Source organism: Odocoileus virginianus, chromosome 6 (assembly GCF_023699985.2).
Source record: "Odocoileus virginianus isolate 20LAN1187 ecotype Illinois chromosome 6, Ovbor_1.2, whole genome shotgun sequence".
Taxonomy (NCBI): domain Eukaryota; kingdom Metazoa; phylum Chordata; class Mammalia; order Artiodactyla; family Cervidae; genus Odocoileus; species Odocoileus virginianus.
The window spans coordinates 44695248-44711869 of NC_069679.1; the positions used below are offsets into that span (position 1 = coordinate 44695248).

General features: G+C 36.6%; 1 protein-coding gene across 3 annotated transcripts in view; it reads right to left on the reverse strand.

Annotated features, from left to right (window-relative positions):
• UNC13C (unc-13 homolog C) overlaps positions 1-16622 on the reverse strand; it is a 655668-nt gene that overhangs the window by 448205 nt on the left and 190841 nt on the right. The gene's annotated exons all lie outside the window — the stretch shown is intronic.

The following is a 16622-nucleotide window of genomic DNA, read 5'->3' on the forward strand; positions in this document are numbered from 1 at the left end:
CCAATAATCTGTGGTATATTCATACAGTAGAACAGTACATAGCCAAAGAAAAAAATGTCTATTAACACAATCAACCACTGATGAGCTAAAGAATCTGGGGTCAATAAGTACTTACTCTATTACTGCACTTACATTAAATTCAGTAACAGGTACAGTTAATCTATAGTGACAAAACTGCTCAGTCACTGCCTATAGCCTAGGATTAGAGATTGATTATAAAGGGACAAGAGAATGTTTTGCAATAGAAATATTTTGAATTTTTCTTTTCTGTTTAAATGAGCATGTGTCCATTTGACAAAACTCACTGAATTATACACTTAAAATGGGTTTGTTTTACTGTGCATCATGCATGTTCCCATTCTCGTGGGTTTCCCCTGTTCGCACTTTGAACTTTGTCCCTTTGTAAGCAAACCTCCTCAGTTCTGTTGTGCAATGCCACCTTCCTGTTCGGAATCTAACTGAAACAGAGGCTTATACCTCCAGACAGCGGAGTATCAAGCATCATCTGTAAGGCTAGGCCAATTTACTCATTAGCTTTTGTGAAAGAGTGGGGATTTCTGAAGGAGGTATCTTTGTTGTCGGAAGAAAAAAAAATCTAGCATCAAGGGGTTGCCTGAGGAGTCTTCACTGCAGAGCCCTCTCCACAGGGCACCGCTCCTTCCAAGCACCACTGCTAAGATCCAACGAGCTTCAGGTACAGGTTACACGTTATCACAGACAAAATCCTGCAACTTCTTCAAGTGAAACGGCTGTCTCTCTCAGAAAACACTAGCCATTCTAGGGAAAAGGGCGATGAAAAACTGTTTCCAATGTTGCCAACCTCATAAAGGTCTCACAGCACCATATATAATTATAATAGCCTTTGTTTGAAATGTACTTTGTATAGATCATTTCCTTTTCTATATTTATATTCCCTCCATACCATTTATATTTTAGGAGATCTTATATTTTGTTAAATGTGGAACTTGAAATAGACAGTCATCTGTGCAACTCTGAGTTAAATGATTGCTTTTCTCATTTTTTTCTCCTCTAAGCACCCTGTAGTTTTATGTCTGAGAATTCTATCATTAGCCAAAATCTCTATTTCATTAACATGTGTACTTCTCAAATACAAATGCTTCTCAAGTGGAAGCCTATTTAGTCACTATCAGACATGAATATCATGATAAAGACAACCTTTTCTTCCTTCCTTCTAAAGAGACAGGTGACAGCAAGGTCTTATCTGAAAAAAACAGGAACTAGTTTTGATAGCATTCAATTTTTTAAGAATTTTTTATGGCACTCCTACTGTACAATACACTCTGCTAGATGTAGGAATATAGTGATTGACAAAAAAAGATATCCTTCTTGTTGATATGACACTTACAACATTGTCGGAAAGCAGATAGATATCAAACACATCATCACAAAGAGGATACAGATTCACACAAACCGTGAACTGCTCCCTGAAGGAAAAGTCCTGGCCATTATGTGAGAGAACAGGGGTACCTAATATAAACTCTAGGGCCAGGGAAAGCATCTTGGAAGAAGGGTCTCATACAGAGATCTAAGTTACAGACAGGAGTTGGTGAGGAGAGGTGAGAAGTGCGCAAAGAGCAGACCTGGCAATGCGAATATCAAGTTTAAAGCCCTCACGCCGGATGGTGGAATTGTCATATTTGAGGAAACAAAACAGGCTGTAACAGTGAGTGGAGGGGTGAAGGAAGGAAGGAGGGGCATGAGATGAGTCTAGGGAGGCAGCCTAGGACACTTCAGGTCATGTTAAGTGTACCGAGTTTTCTAAGTGCAGTGCCATTATTTACAGAGAATGCTTCTGGCAACACCAGAAGTCAACTGAATAATTATTGAAATTGATAAGAGAGCTTAGTAAGATGGCTAGTAATGTTAAAATACTGAAGAAAAAAAAAAGGAAAAAAAACCAGCTTTTCTACCTAGAGAAAAATCCCATTCTTAGGGTGGATTCTAAAATGTTGTTCATAATTCTATTAACAAGTAAAATCAAAACGACCAAGAGAAACTTAAGCTTATTAATCAGATACATTTCAACAAAATAAGCTTGTGAATTAGTTCATCAAATACAGTTCACCCTTGAACAAGAGGGGAGTTAATCTACATATAATTTATAGCTGGCCCTGCACATCCAGGGGTCTTTCATATCTGCAGATTCAACCAACTGTCGTCCCTAGCAGTATTTGCTACTGAAAAATACCGGTGTGTAAGTGGTCCCGAACAGTACAAACTTGTGTTGTTCAAGGACCACCTGTTTATCTTACCCAGACAAACATTCTCTCAGATCAGGCTATTTTAAAAGGACAATTTTTATCTATATGGAAAAGAAAATGTAAGTAATGCCTACAGTCTTTGTTGGGATCTGTCAGATTCTACTTCTTTGATAGGAACAACATCAACACAAATGGCAAGGAAATTCTCCAAGTAACCTATCAACATGGGCCTTCAATCTATTATCAGGATCTATCATGCTTACCCTTCTTCTGAAACATTAGATTCACAGGTGACCTAAAGGCTAATGAGGTCCATTTTTCCATGTGTATATAGACTATCCCTATATGTTCTTTTGTTAAGTATTTGTTGAAATATTTTTCTCATTTTTTTATTGGGTTAACTTACTAATCTCAAGTTGTAGGATTTCTTTGTATCACCTGCATGCCAGTCCTTTGTTAGATATGTCAAATGTGTTTTCTCCTAAAACATGGCTTGTCTGTTTTCTTAATGGTATCATTTCATGAGCAGAATTTTGGTGAAGACTAGCTGGGCTTCCCTTGTGGTTTAGCTGGTAAAGAATCTGCCTGCAATGCCGGAGACCTGGGTTCAGTCCCTGGGTTGGGAAGATCCCCTGAAGAAGGGAAAGGCTACCCACTCCAGTATTCTGGTCTAGAGAATTTCATGGACTTTATAGTCCATGGGGTCATAGGGAGTCAGACATGACTGAACGACTTTCACTTCCATTTCAATATATTAACTTCTTAAATAGTTATCCCTTTCTGTGACTTAAAGAAATAAAGATATTCTTCCATGACTCCATCTAAAAAGTGTTTTTTAAAATTTTTAATGTTTAAGTATATGACATTTTTAAAACTTTTGTAAGGCATGAGTTAGAAGTGGAGGTTCCATATCCCCCTATATGGATAATCACTTATTTCAGCACCATTTGTTGAAAAGACGTTTTTTCCCTATTGGACTACTTTATCACCTTTGTTGAAAATCAGACAAGCACATTTACATGGCTGAATTTCTGGACCCTATGCATTCCATTGATATATTTTTCATTTTTATGCCAGTTCCCATTGTTTGATTCTTACAGTTTTCTATTATATCTTGAATTCAAGTATCATATGTGCTTAAACTTGTTCTTTGTTAAGACTGCTTTGAATATCAACTACTTCACATGTAGCTGTAAATTTTATAATCACTTGTCAATTTCTTTTTTTAAAAGTTAGATTCCTGGGATTATAACTGAAGTTGAAGCAGAATCAGATTGGAAAACAGTGACATTTTTATAGTTTTGTAGTTTCAAATTCATGACTATGACATATCAATTTATTTACCTTCTCTCAACCATGTTAGAAATTTTTTGGCCACAAGTCTTGCATATTATTTAAATTTTATATTCCTATGTGTATGTTTTGACACAATTTGATGACACTTCAAAATTTTCATTTTTAATCGTGTGCTTATAGCATATAAAAATAAAATTGACTATGGATATATTAACCTTTAATCTCTACCACCTTGATAATTGTTCCAGTAATTTAGTAGACACCTTAGGCTTTTCTATATTATCATTCCCTCCACAGATAATTTTATGTCTTCATTTCTAATCTTTAAGCTACTTTTTTCCTTGCATAATTGCCTATACTTAATTTAAGAAGCTGTGAAATTAGCCCTAAAACTGATAGAAAATGGAAAGTCTGGAAACAACCGAAGTGATTTGGTTACAAATACGTATTATTTTGCATAAATATTCAAATTTCAAATATCTGCAAAAAATAATGTGTTCTTCAATAAATGTTCTTTATAGACAAATAGTTGGGGGAAAATTTCTTTCATCTCATACCATACATTCAAATAAATTGATATACACTAAAGATACAAATGGTTGAGAAGATTAGAAGAAAATAATTTTATAACTTTGGTATAGGGAATAGTTTTATAATTTTACACAAAGACAAAAATCAGGAGAATATTGATAAACAAGACCAAAATTTCTTCAAAATGACATCATAAATAGTATTTAAAATACTATAAGCTGGATTATACTGTGATATATAGTAAAAAATGCTCTCAATTATATATAGATAATCCCCATAAACTTTAAGAGAAAAGACAGTTCACTCTGAAAGATAAAGGGAAAGTAAATAACAGAACAATCACACAATAAAAAGTACAAATGGCAAGAAACAAGAAAATGTTTGACTTCACTGGTAATAAAAATTTTTTAAATGAGGTTCACTTGTGACCTTTCAGATTAACAAGAGAGAAAATTATAATATAAATAATATATAACAGTTCATGAAGAAAGTAATAAAATCCTCCTTGAGGGCAATTTAGTAATCCAGTAATTATAGTTCCAGTAACTTATCTTTGTGAAATAATTTTTAAGGCACATTATTTATAACTGTGAGAAAGAAATAACTTAATATTTAATGATAAAATTTACTTAAATTATGTGTCATTATATTTGAATGATATGCAGTATTACATTAAAGATGATAACCTTTTATCTGATGAGAAAATGTCTGCAATTTCTAAGTTCTGAAATAAGACAGGGCTAGGATTAGGATACAGTTCTGCCATTTATGCATTGTGTGCCTTGGATTTATATCTACCCCTCAATTTCCTTAACTGTAAAATGACAATAATGGGGATTACCTAATAAAGTTGTAAGAATTAAATGACATAATGGGATTAAAAATAGCAGTACCTGGCACATAGCTAACACTCATTTCTGGGAGGGTGTGCTTTTTATGCACACCCTCCCAGAAATATTGAAAATATATGCATATAATTAGTATTGGTGGTAATACTTTGAAATGAAAATACTTGATTTATAAATATTACACAAAATAATTTCAGTTTTATTTTATACATAGGAGGGGGAGAGGAGGGAGAGAAAAATACATTTCTAGAAGAATATGCAATAAATTGTAAACAGTGGCTAATCCTGAAAAGTGGGAAAGGAGATACTGAGAAGGAAGGTATGTGAATTTGGACTTTTTATTCCACTTTTGAAGCTCAAATTGTGAAATGGGTATGGATTATTTAAAAATACAGAGACAAAAAACACAAAATATTCACTCTATCTCTGGATAAGTAATTTTTCTGTTTTTCCACTTTTAAATAAATTATTTTAACAGTACATGATGTACAAAAACCCAAAGGTAGATATATTGGTATCTCACTACTTAAAACACCAATCTGTAAAATATTATGATGAAACCATTCTAAACTAGAGCTACCTGATTTTTTTCTGTCTGGAAATCACAGTTATTGTTTCTAGTACTTCAGTGCCAATTGGACTGGTTGCTAAGAAAAATCAAATCCAAGTAGTATTCAACAATCCAGACCACTTGAGACTGTACTTCAAATTTGACAACACATACACAATTGTTAGTGAAAGTGGCCCCTCTGTGGGAGCCAGTTCTGGAAACTCTGCTGGACTGACAGAACAAAGGCTGCTTCCACTTGTAATAACTGTTTTCATTTAGATCTCAGGTGCTGACTTGGTGTCCACCTGATATTTTAAGGAAGCAAATAACTTTATGAATAATAACTTACCAAATAAACTGGTCTTATAATTTACATTTGAGAATGTAATTCTCCAGCTAGGAAAATAAACTCCTTTCCTATGCTAGTTAATGAACAAGATAATAATTGATTTTTCAGGTTGGAAGTAACTTCACTCTCCAAGTTTATTACTCAACACATGATTACAAAAGACAATGCAACCTGTTAGATAAAAAAGGATACAGTACATTAAGACAATACCTAGCACAGCACTGAGCACCTAGCCTATACTAGATGAATAGCTTCTGTTAGATTGATATCAGAAGCAACTTCAATCCTCAGTCATAGTGGTACATTTGCACAAGAGGTTCTGTTACAAAATTTGCACAAGTTCTGGATAAGATAGAAGACAGGAGGCTGAAAAGAACAACAGCAGGTGTTCCAGAAGATGCAAAGTGTTCTGGTGATAACGTTTAAGAATTATTTAGACCATCTTAAAAAACAAGAGGGAAAGGGTACTAGCTTCCTATATGCTGCTATAACAAAGTACTACAAATTTTTTGTCGGTGGTAGTAGTGTTGTTTATTTACTAAACTGTGTCTGACTCTTCACAATTCCTGGAGAAGGAAATGGCAACCCACTCCAGTATTCTTGCCTGGAGAATCGCAGGGACAGAGGAGCCTGGTGGGCTGCCGTCTACGGGGTCACATAGAGTCGGACACGACTGAAGCGACTTAGCAGCAGCAGCAGCTTCACAATTCCATGGACTACCCGACAGAGCAGCCCACCAGGTTCCTCTGTCCATGGGATTTCCTAGGCAAGAATACTGGAGTAGGTTTCCACTTCCTTCTCTAGGGGATCTTCCCAATCCAGGGATTGAACCCATGTCCCCTTCATCTCCTGCATTGGCAGGCAGATTCTTTACCACTCAGCCACCTGGGAAGCCCTTTACTATACATTTAGTGGCTTAAAATAACACAAATGCATTATTTTACAGTTTTGATCAAAAGTTATAAAACCAAGGTATCAGCAGGGTGTGATCCTACTGTTTGCTTTTGGAGAGAATCAATTTCCTTGCCTTTTCCAGTTTCTAGAGGCTGAAGCTTCCTGATTCCTTAGCTTGTGGCCCCTTCCTTACATGACTCGACCTCTGCTTCCTTTCTTCTCCTCACATCTCCTTTTTTGAATCTAACTCTTCTGTTTCCCTTAAAGGGACCTTTATAATTACACTGGTTCCACCAAGATAATTCAGGATAATCTCATTTCAAGATTCTTAATTCAATCACATCCAGAGTTCCTTTTGTTAAGTTAGGAATTCTCCAGGCAAAAATACTAGCGTCGGTATCCATTCCCTTCTCCAGGAGATCTTCCTGACCCAGGGACTGAACCTGGATCTCCTACATTGCAGACAGATTCTTTACTGTCTTAGCTACTATATTGTGCTTATTCACTCAGTTGTGTCCAACTCTTTGCCACCCCATGGACCGTAGCCCAACAGGCTCCTCTATCCATGGGGACTCTCCAGGCAAGAATACTGGAGTGGGTTGTCATGCCCTCCTCCAGAGGATCTTCCCAACACAGGGATCAAACTCAGGTCTCCCACATTGCAGGCTGATTCTTTACCTTCTGAACCACCAGAGAAGCCCAAGAATACTGGAGTGGGTAGCCTATCCTTTCTCCAGCAGATCTTCCTAATCCAGGAATCAAACAGGGGTCTTCTGCATGGCAGATGGATTCTTTACCAGCTGAGTTACCAGAGAAGCCCAATATATTCACAGGTTTCATGAATTAGAATGTATAGTTTGCAGGATCATTATTCTGACTACCTTGGAGAGAGACAGAGAAAGAAAAGCAAATCCTAAAATATGGCATAACTTTATCTAGATGTCTCTCATCCCTTACCTGTTCAAGTAACAAATGTTGAAAAGTTAAAATTAAACATAGTGACTTGAATTGTTCAAAATCTGTTTTCTTTAGATTTCCCCTTCATGTTTAATCTTGTTGAATTTCAATAAAGGGTAATTTAGGAGATTATTTTAAATCAGGAGTACAATATTTAAGAACATAGAGTTAGAAAACTAATGAATTAAGTGGAAACTAAGGAGCATGTTAACCAGAATTAACTAGTTTGCATTAGACGCAGGAAGGAAGTGGGAGATGATTTCTGAGTCTAGAGACCCCAGGAGACCTTTCACAGTAATATCTAGGAACTGTCTATTTTCTGGAACTGACGTAAATATCCTTGCCAGGACATCTTCTGGCACAAGGCCACAACAGTTCAAATGTCTCTCTCACTACAAAGACTGGCACAGGCAGTCTCTTGAAGGCCTTTTGTTTTGTCCATGGTCTCTAGATTCTGCAATCACAGGTGATGAGCCCTGCAGTGAACTGAACACCTGGGTTCACCTTAGCCCTTTGAGTTATACATTGTTATCTATTGTATGACTGGCTCTGGTGGCTCAGATGGTAAAGAATCTGCCTGCAATGCAGAAGACCCAGGTTCAATCCCTGGGTCTCAAAGATCCCCTGGAGAAGGGAATGGCAACCCAGTCCAGTATTCTTGCCTGGAGAATTCCATGGACAGAGGAGTCTGGCAGGCTACCATCCATGGGGTCACAAAGAGTCGGATACAACTAAGCAACCAACCCTTTCACTTCCACTGTTATATGGAAAAAAATATTAAAAGCATCTTTTCATACACACACACTAAATTTACAAATGATAACAACATGACTGTATTGTATGTCACTTTCTAACAACTAAAGAACATAGAACTGAGAATTTTTGTTAACCAACATAAGATGTATGCTTCAACAAAAACATAAATCTCTCTATGGCAGAGACCTGAAAGTGTGTGGAAAAGTCAAACTCCTAGTGATAATCAGCAGAATACCTACTGTATCCAATAGAAAACAAAACATAAGAGTATCAAAAAAGGAACATTTTTCAATCTATAAAAATATTGACATGTATTCCCATTGTAAAGAGAAATTGTGACAGTATTATTAATTTTCCAAGTTAATTGAAATATTTAATAAATATTTAAATTTAGATTAGCTGCAGTTTCCCTGGATAATAAAATCATTAGCCTTAGTTAAGTTATTCACCACAATCACACTAGGCATATATGCCAGGTACTAAGTCATGGCTTTATGACTAATGCCAGTGTAAGACCTCATTTTCTTTGCCCAACTTCATCAGCTTATTTGTTATTACTTAATTTACTGAATGACTCTGAAATTAAATATAGATCAAAAGACTTATTAATAATAACCCATCAAGTGTGGACTAGCAAAGCTCTTTTTAATTTGGGGTGTGTCCTGTTACCCACACTGGCTTTTCTTAAGACTGTATGCAACTGACATATCACAGTCAGCAATCTGAATCCACTCATGTTACAAAGGATATTCACTGATGTGAGCACTTCAGTTCTCATTAAAGAAGCTCGATGTTTAAAATCTAAACTATAAAGAAGCCTTCAAAGACAGAGATTTTGAAGCATATTTGAAATCATGGAATGATTATTAATGACTAACATGTAATGAACATTTGTTTTCTGTATGTTATATATTGTGTGAAATGCTTACATACACTAATTCATTGAATACACATAGCACTGAAATGAAGTGGACATTGTAATTATTCATTCATATGAATGAAAAAAATTTATAGATATTAATAAACCTGCCCAAAGATGTACTGCTGAATACCTATTTAGCTAGAATTCCAGACATGAGAATCTTACACCAGACTTAAAGTTCATGAATTTCACTTCTAAATTTAAAAAGAGGATGAGTAACTCCTGATCTTTGTAAGATCTCAGAACACATCAATCAAGGATATCCTGGAGTGATCAACCACTTAACACGAGACTGTACTTTAACATTCTGTTATTTGAAAGAAGGAAAAAAGTAGTAGCATGCATTGCCATGAGGATTTAACAACATTCTTCTTAGTCATTCTTCATAGTTTTCTATATTCTATCTGTGCCATTTCCAGTTAACTATCAACATGTGCAGAGTTTAATCTCTAATCTATGTAATTAAAAAATTATATATAATTAAAAAGTCTCAAACTTTCACTGATGATCTAGTCCCTCATTCCTAGAAGACTACCCAACATTATATTTGACGAACCACTTCATATTTTCCCCCAGCTAAATATGCCTAGAGTAAAACTCATCATTTATTTTCTCATAAAATAGGCCTTATACTTTTTATCCATAGTATTTCAAGTCTTCCAATTGTCTGGTTTCCAGTATATATTGTACACAATTTCAAACTCAATCTTCATAAAAATTAAAAAAAAATTTTTTTCAAATGCCCTCCCTGATTCCTGATTGTCTAAAACTTTCTCTAAGGATAAGCCATGAAGATAACATAATATACTAGGGAAGAAGATGCATTTGGCATTTCCCCTGATTCTGGTGAACCAGCACATCCTTTGAGTATCTGGAGTTAGAAAAGTAGCTTAGAAAACAAAAACCCCAAGCTTCGCAACTGATGTTCAAGGTCCTTCCCAATCTGGCACTGCATGATCTGGTGTCCCAGTATTACCTCTCAAAACCAGCCTATTCACCTACCAAAACAGATCCCTAATTCCCATGTCCAAGTCATTGTGAAGTAGAACCTTAAATACCAAGAGATCATTCATGTATATTTTAGCCACAAGACCACCTGTTTTTTCTTTCCTGTTTTCAATGATCACTTATAATTCACAGTGCCAGTATTATCCCCTCAACTAATTTCTCAGCTAAATGCAACACGCATAAAGAGAGAGAAGGCCTTATGTTTTACATCCTCTAATCATAAACAATGCTTTTGCACTTGGTGTAAAATGTGTTGACTTGTCTCTGAAATTACACAGTCCTCCTTCTAGGTCTTTCCTCTACTCAAATCTACTGATATTTATATTGTGTCAAATTTTCACTGTGTTTACATTATCTGGTCCAACAATCTCCATACAATTTCAGTGCTAGAGGAACTTAGAAATTATTGTATCAGAATGTTTATTAGACAGTTCTATTGTAGCCTGCTCAGTTGTGAGCATGAAATAACTAAAGTATATTAATAAGACACATCGCCACTAGGGAGGTGTTCAATGGTGTGATGCAGGAAGTGTTGCGTTTTAAGCCATGGGAAGATCTGTTTTCAGCTGACTCCAAGAGGTTCATCATTTCTGCTCATGGCCCAGCTTTCAGCATCAGGAAAAAAGAAACTTATCTCAGTTGAGATGATAAGCCTAGTATCTAGTGAATAAAAGCAGAGACATGGACTATAATATATGCTCAAAGGGAGGAAGTATCTACCACCTCTTCAGTCAAATATCAAAAATTTTTAGAAATGAGATGTAGCCCAGCTGAGTTCTACTCACTCTAGCTTCCTTAAAGGGACAAGAGAAAATATTTCTGTTCTACCCACGTTTCTCCTTCTCACTCTCAGTTCAGATCAGAAATGGATCCGTTCTGATCTCCATTCTCTCTTAAGACTCCTCTCTTCTCTTTTCCTTTGTTATTCTTGAGATATGACCTTTGTGTCTTCCAGAGGCAATCATGTCTAATGAAAAGTGCTGAGCAGAGAGCTGAAGGAGTTAACTACTTCTCTAAGCATGAATCTGTGCATTTTCTCAGGCAGAGCCTAGAGGAGCAGAGTTGCATAGATACCAGTATATTGCCTAATTTAATTCTCTTAACGAACCTTCCAGTGAGCTACACATGCATTACAGGTACACTAATCTTAGTGGCCACATGGGGCAGCCAGAGTCCCTCAGCCCCACTAGGGTGGCCACCTCATCCCAGTTTGCCCAGGGCTTTCCTGGGGTTAGCATGAAAGCTCTATGTCCTACAAAACTCTGCAGTCCCAGGAGACACCATCTCTGGCTATCATGAGCAAAGCTTTTATTTTTCCTTTAATGTATCATAAAATGATTATGTCTGTGTGTGCTAGGTGAAAAAGTTGAGATGTATTAAATGATCTTGAGAGCTACATGTTATGGTTACAATCCGCATTTTTCAAATGACTCACAAATTAAATGACTCTCCCAAACTCACCCTGGTAATAAGTGATGTGATCAAGATTTAAAACTAGGACTTCTAATTCCAAATCCTGTGTATTCACTGTCACACCACATCGGCTTTTAGCTCAGAGATGATGCAGGATTTTCCCCTCCTCAAGTCCCAGTGGCTAAACAGGAGAACTGAAAATATTATACCCTTACTTACTGTTCTGTCTCTAAATTTGTACCCTCGGAGCTGTCTGTACCCAGTTGGTGAGGGAGTAGGATGGTTCAGCAGTTTTTCTTGGATACCAAAGTCACATATATCCTTTTTCCTCCTTCCGAGCTACTTATACAACTTTTCAGACTGGATAAGGACATACACACACAGACACACATACACACACACCTTTCTCTGCTGTTCAGATCTCAGGCTGAATTGCCATGTCAGGCTACTTTTTTTCACTTTTGATAAGACTTTTCACATAAACCTCCCTGTGTTTCTCTGAATTGCGCTGCAGATCACTTTCATTACTGCTAACAGTCTTCCCATCAAACACATCTAAGTCTAAACCCTCAATTACAAGTACTCCCCTCAAACTCTGTATAAATCAATGAAGGCAAATGCATACATGGGCAAGAGTTTTCACAGATTTTACCACGTTGGTCAAATCTGACTCTCAGTTCTGATCCAGACAATATACTCTATTGTATATAATCTGAGTTTTCATTCATGGCTTTGGTCCTTCCTGCACTTTTAAATGTAGAATATATATATGTGTATATATATATATATGTGTATATATATATATTTATTATAGAAAAATAAAAAATGTATAGAACATATAGAGAAAAGGAAATACGTAAATCAACAAAAAATCCCAAATCCAGCAAAAGATAGCTACAGCAAATATTTTCAGCCCACTTTTTTTTTTTTAACTCCTAAGCACTTACATTTCCAGTGAGACAAACTCAAAGGCCAACTATATTTCCTCACTTCTGACATTTCTGTTTTTTACCTATGTGAAGCTTATAAGGAACACTGTACTTCTCCCATGGTATACTTGGATTAATTTGCATTTCCAGAGGAAATTTTATGTCTCCTTTTTTTTTTTTCTAACTTTCTATACAGTAAGTCCCCTACATACGAACCTTTAAGTTGTGAACTTTTGAAGATGTGAGACTGTGTTCACAGGTCCAATCACGCAATTAGTTTGAGGAGGCACTGTTTTTGAGGAACAGGATCCAAATGTAGAATGGTACAAGGTTGCAGCAGCCATTCAGAATGCAATCCAGTGCTACTGTGTCATCTATGAAGAGGAAAAGTGGGCTACTACCCAGACATCAACAGATCATTTTTTCCAAGAGGGTAGATAGAATTGAATCCAGCAAGGAATCAGAACCTGTGCCATCAACAACAGGCTAGAGTGAAATTGCAACTTGACCTCCAGCTCCTATTGCTGATGATCCTGCTGCTCTACTATTTCCCACCTTCTCTCCCTCCTCCAATCAATAATTCTTCTTACCCATTCACTCCATGCCAAACCCTGTGTGCCAGTTGTTGCACTGTACTACTGTACCTTTCAAGGTACTGTACTGTGAGATTTAAAATATTTTATTTTGTGGTGTTTTATGCATTAGTTGTATAAGAAGTATTAGAAACCTATTACAATAGAGTGCAATATAGCTGATTGTGTTAGTTGGCTTCCAGGCTAACTTTGTTGGGCTTACAAAAAAAATTTGACTTAGAAATTCACTCTCAGAATGGAACTCATTCATATATAGGGGACTTACTGTACTTGATACAAACACATGCATCTTATTAAACTTGGGGATTCTTCTGAAACATAAGATTCTGTAGTTGTCACCTGGAACAAGTATTTCAAGTATTGCTTCCCGAAGGAATATTTATATGTTAAGTTGATAAGGTGGATGATGTGACACTATGTGAAAAGATTTACACTCAGACCATTCTGAGCAGCAAAGGCTTCTATCCATCTCTGCTTTGGCCTTTCCTACTCAGGACCTTAGAATCTAAACATCAAGATAATGAGCAGGATTTGCAATGATGTTTATCATGGTTGACAGAGTTATGTAAAAGCACTCCAAGCAAAAGACACGTCTGCCATGCCTGACTGCACTTGCTTCTAAAGACTAACGTGCATTTAAAAATTAAGTTTCTTATACTTTTGGCAGACGAGTCTGCTATGTTAATGAAAATTATAAAGGCTTCTGAATATAAATTCATAGTTTCTTCCCCTCATTGTCATCACCTAGTAGTTATTGTTCAACCACTATGCTCCCAGAACAACTGAGTCATTTTAACAAGACACAGAACTTCAAAGTTAGATATATTATTCAAAAGATTAATACATTTAATATCTGTAGTCAGGCATTCAAAATTTCAACTTACCTGTTCAAACCCATCTTCCACTTTTTTCCTGCATATACTATGACATGTTATTGTCCCATACATTTTCTTGCCTGTGATACTATTTAAGTTTTTGAACTGCTTTCTGCTCTGATGTTTCTATATGCACATATTGAAATCCTACCAAACTTCATATCCCATTTCAACGCCATCTCCTCATAAAATCTTTCCTGGTAACTCCAAATCAGAACTATTTTCCTTTAATAAATTTTCGGAGAACTTTATCCACTGGAAAAGTGAGGTCACCCTTAACCCTGTATTACAGCTAAGGTAACTGGTTTAATGCTAAAAATTAGATTCTGCTATTTTCATGGTAATTTTTATTTTTATTATTCCAAGTACAGAGAATATCACTTTATAAGTGAAGGTAAACACATGAAATAGCATTCTATTTTCTTCAAATTCTAAGTGTGTAATTTTGAATAATATTTAATTATAGGCATACATAAGTATGGTAGATCAGATAAATGTCCTGAATTCTTTTCTCTCATAAAGAGTCAGGGTCTATTTCCATGTTCTTTGAGTCTGAGCTGACTATTACTTTTTCTGGACAAAAGAATGTAGCAAAAGTGCAGGTTGTCAGTTTCAAGCCTGGCCTAAGGTTGCCTTGCTGCTTCCACTTGTTTTCTTAGAATCCTGTCTCTGCCATATGAACAACCTTCCTCTGGCCAGCTGGATGAAAAGTGACATATAGCCCACTCCCTCTGTTGCCCAGATAATAGCCAGACACCCATAGACATGTGAGAATCAGCCCCTGTCCAGCAGACCATATGTGCATAAGTGAATGCAGACATGATCAGTTAATCATTGTTTTAAGCTACTGAATTGCAGGGTGGCTCATTACAGAGCAACATCTGTATACCAAGATTATATTAGGATATTAGGATAAGAGGTAATATATTCTTGAAACTGGAAGAATTATTAAAGAATCAAGCATCTGATACCTATATTTCCTTTGCAACATTTCTAACAAGTGATCACTCAAACTACTTAAATATCTTTGGAAACAGATTTTTGTTCTTCACAAAATCTTACTGTTAGAAATTTCTTCTCCTATTAAGAAGACTGCCTACTCATAATTTCACCAGCGATCCATGATTTTCCCTCTGCGAAGTTTGGGACGATTTAATCACTTTCCCACATCTATTCTTTTAAATAGCTGAAGACCTTGAATACATTCTCTCCAGAACCTTCCCTTTTTCAGGTTCAGTGTCCCTGGCTCAGTGATGGTTTTTCATATGGTGGGACTTGAGATCCCTTTTCAGCACACTTGTTTTATTGACAAACCTTCTCTTTTACCTACACGCTGTGCAGATGCGGGTCCCTGAACTGAGTGCACAGTCCTGAGATGCAGGGGAGCTGGGCGTGCCACAGGGCCTTCAGTCTTGTTTGGATTCTGCATGTCTCTCCCTGGGCTCTCTAAAGACTTGCCCTGCAGGCTCACCATGCTACCGTCACAGTCTGACTTAATTTGCCACTAGATTCAATAAACACTTTGAATTTTTTCATGTGTCAGTATTAAACTGTATTTCCTCTCTTCTACAGAGTCTGAGTTCAAGGCCCCCACCTATCCCTAAATGTGACAATTAGGCTGCTGAGAAACACTCCAGGTCTTTTCTCCTTTCAGATACATGATAAGAGCACAACAACCCTCCTCTTAAACTAGCCATTGCCACATGATTTGTTCACTGTAGTATAAACAGAAAGGAAACATGTCATGTCCAACAAAAAGTTTTAAGAGTAAGAGCCCCGTTTGTCACTGCCTACTTCCCTTACAGTGAAACCATGAAAACATGTGTTGAGAATTTGCCAGCCTGGTTCCCTAGGCAGCTATCAAGTGCATCCTCCTTCCGTGTTTTATATGCATTGAAAATGTACTATGGGTAAGAAATAAATCTTTATTTGATTAATACAAAAAAATTGAGAAGGATGGTGACTTATTGCATAGTAACCTAGTTTATCCTGACTCATAGACTATTTAAACTTCATCTTACCAAATTCAGCTGTAATATGCAAAAATCTTAGATATTAATCCATTATATAATAACACTAACTATTTTACCAACAATGTCACCCACAAATCCTACAATCAGATCTTTTACATTTCCATTTAGTTCAACTAAAAATAATCAAAGTGCCGGTGCTCAGTCATGTCCGACTCTGTGACTCTATGGACTGTAGCCCACCAGCTCCTCTGTCTGTTGGAGTTCCCAGGCAGGAATACTGGATTAGTCTGCCATTTCCTCCTCCAGGGGATCTTCCTAACCCAGAGATCAAAACTGTGTCCCCCGTTTCCTGCACAACAGGCAGATTCTTCACTGTTTCAGCCACCAGGGAAGCCTGAAGTCAATTCTTAAAGCACCCCACTAAGACAGTCCACCCGATGCACTAGTTATCACACTTTGGGCTTGGTCATTCAATTCATCATTAATTTATCTTAGTGATATTATGA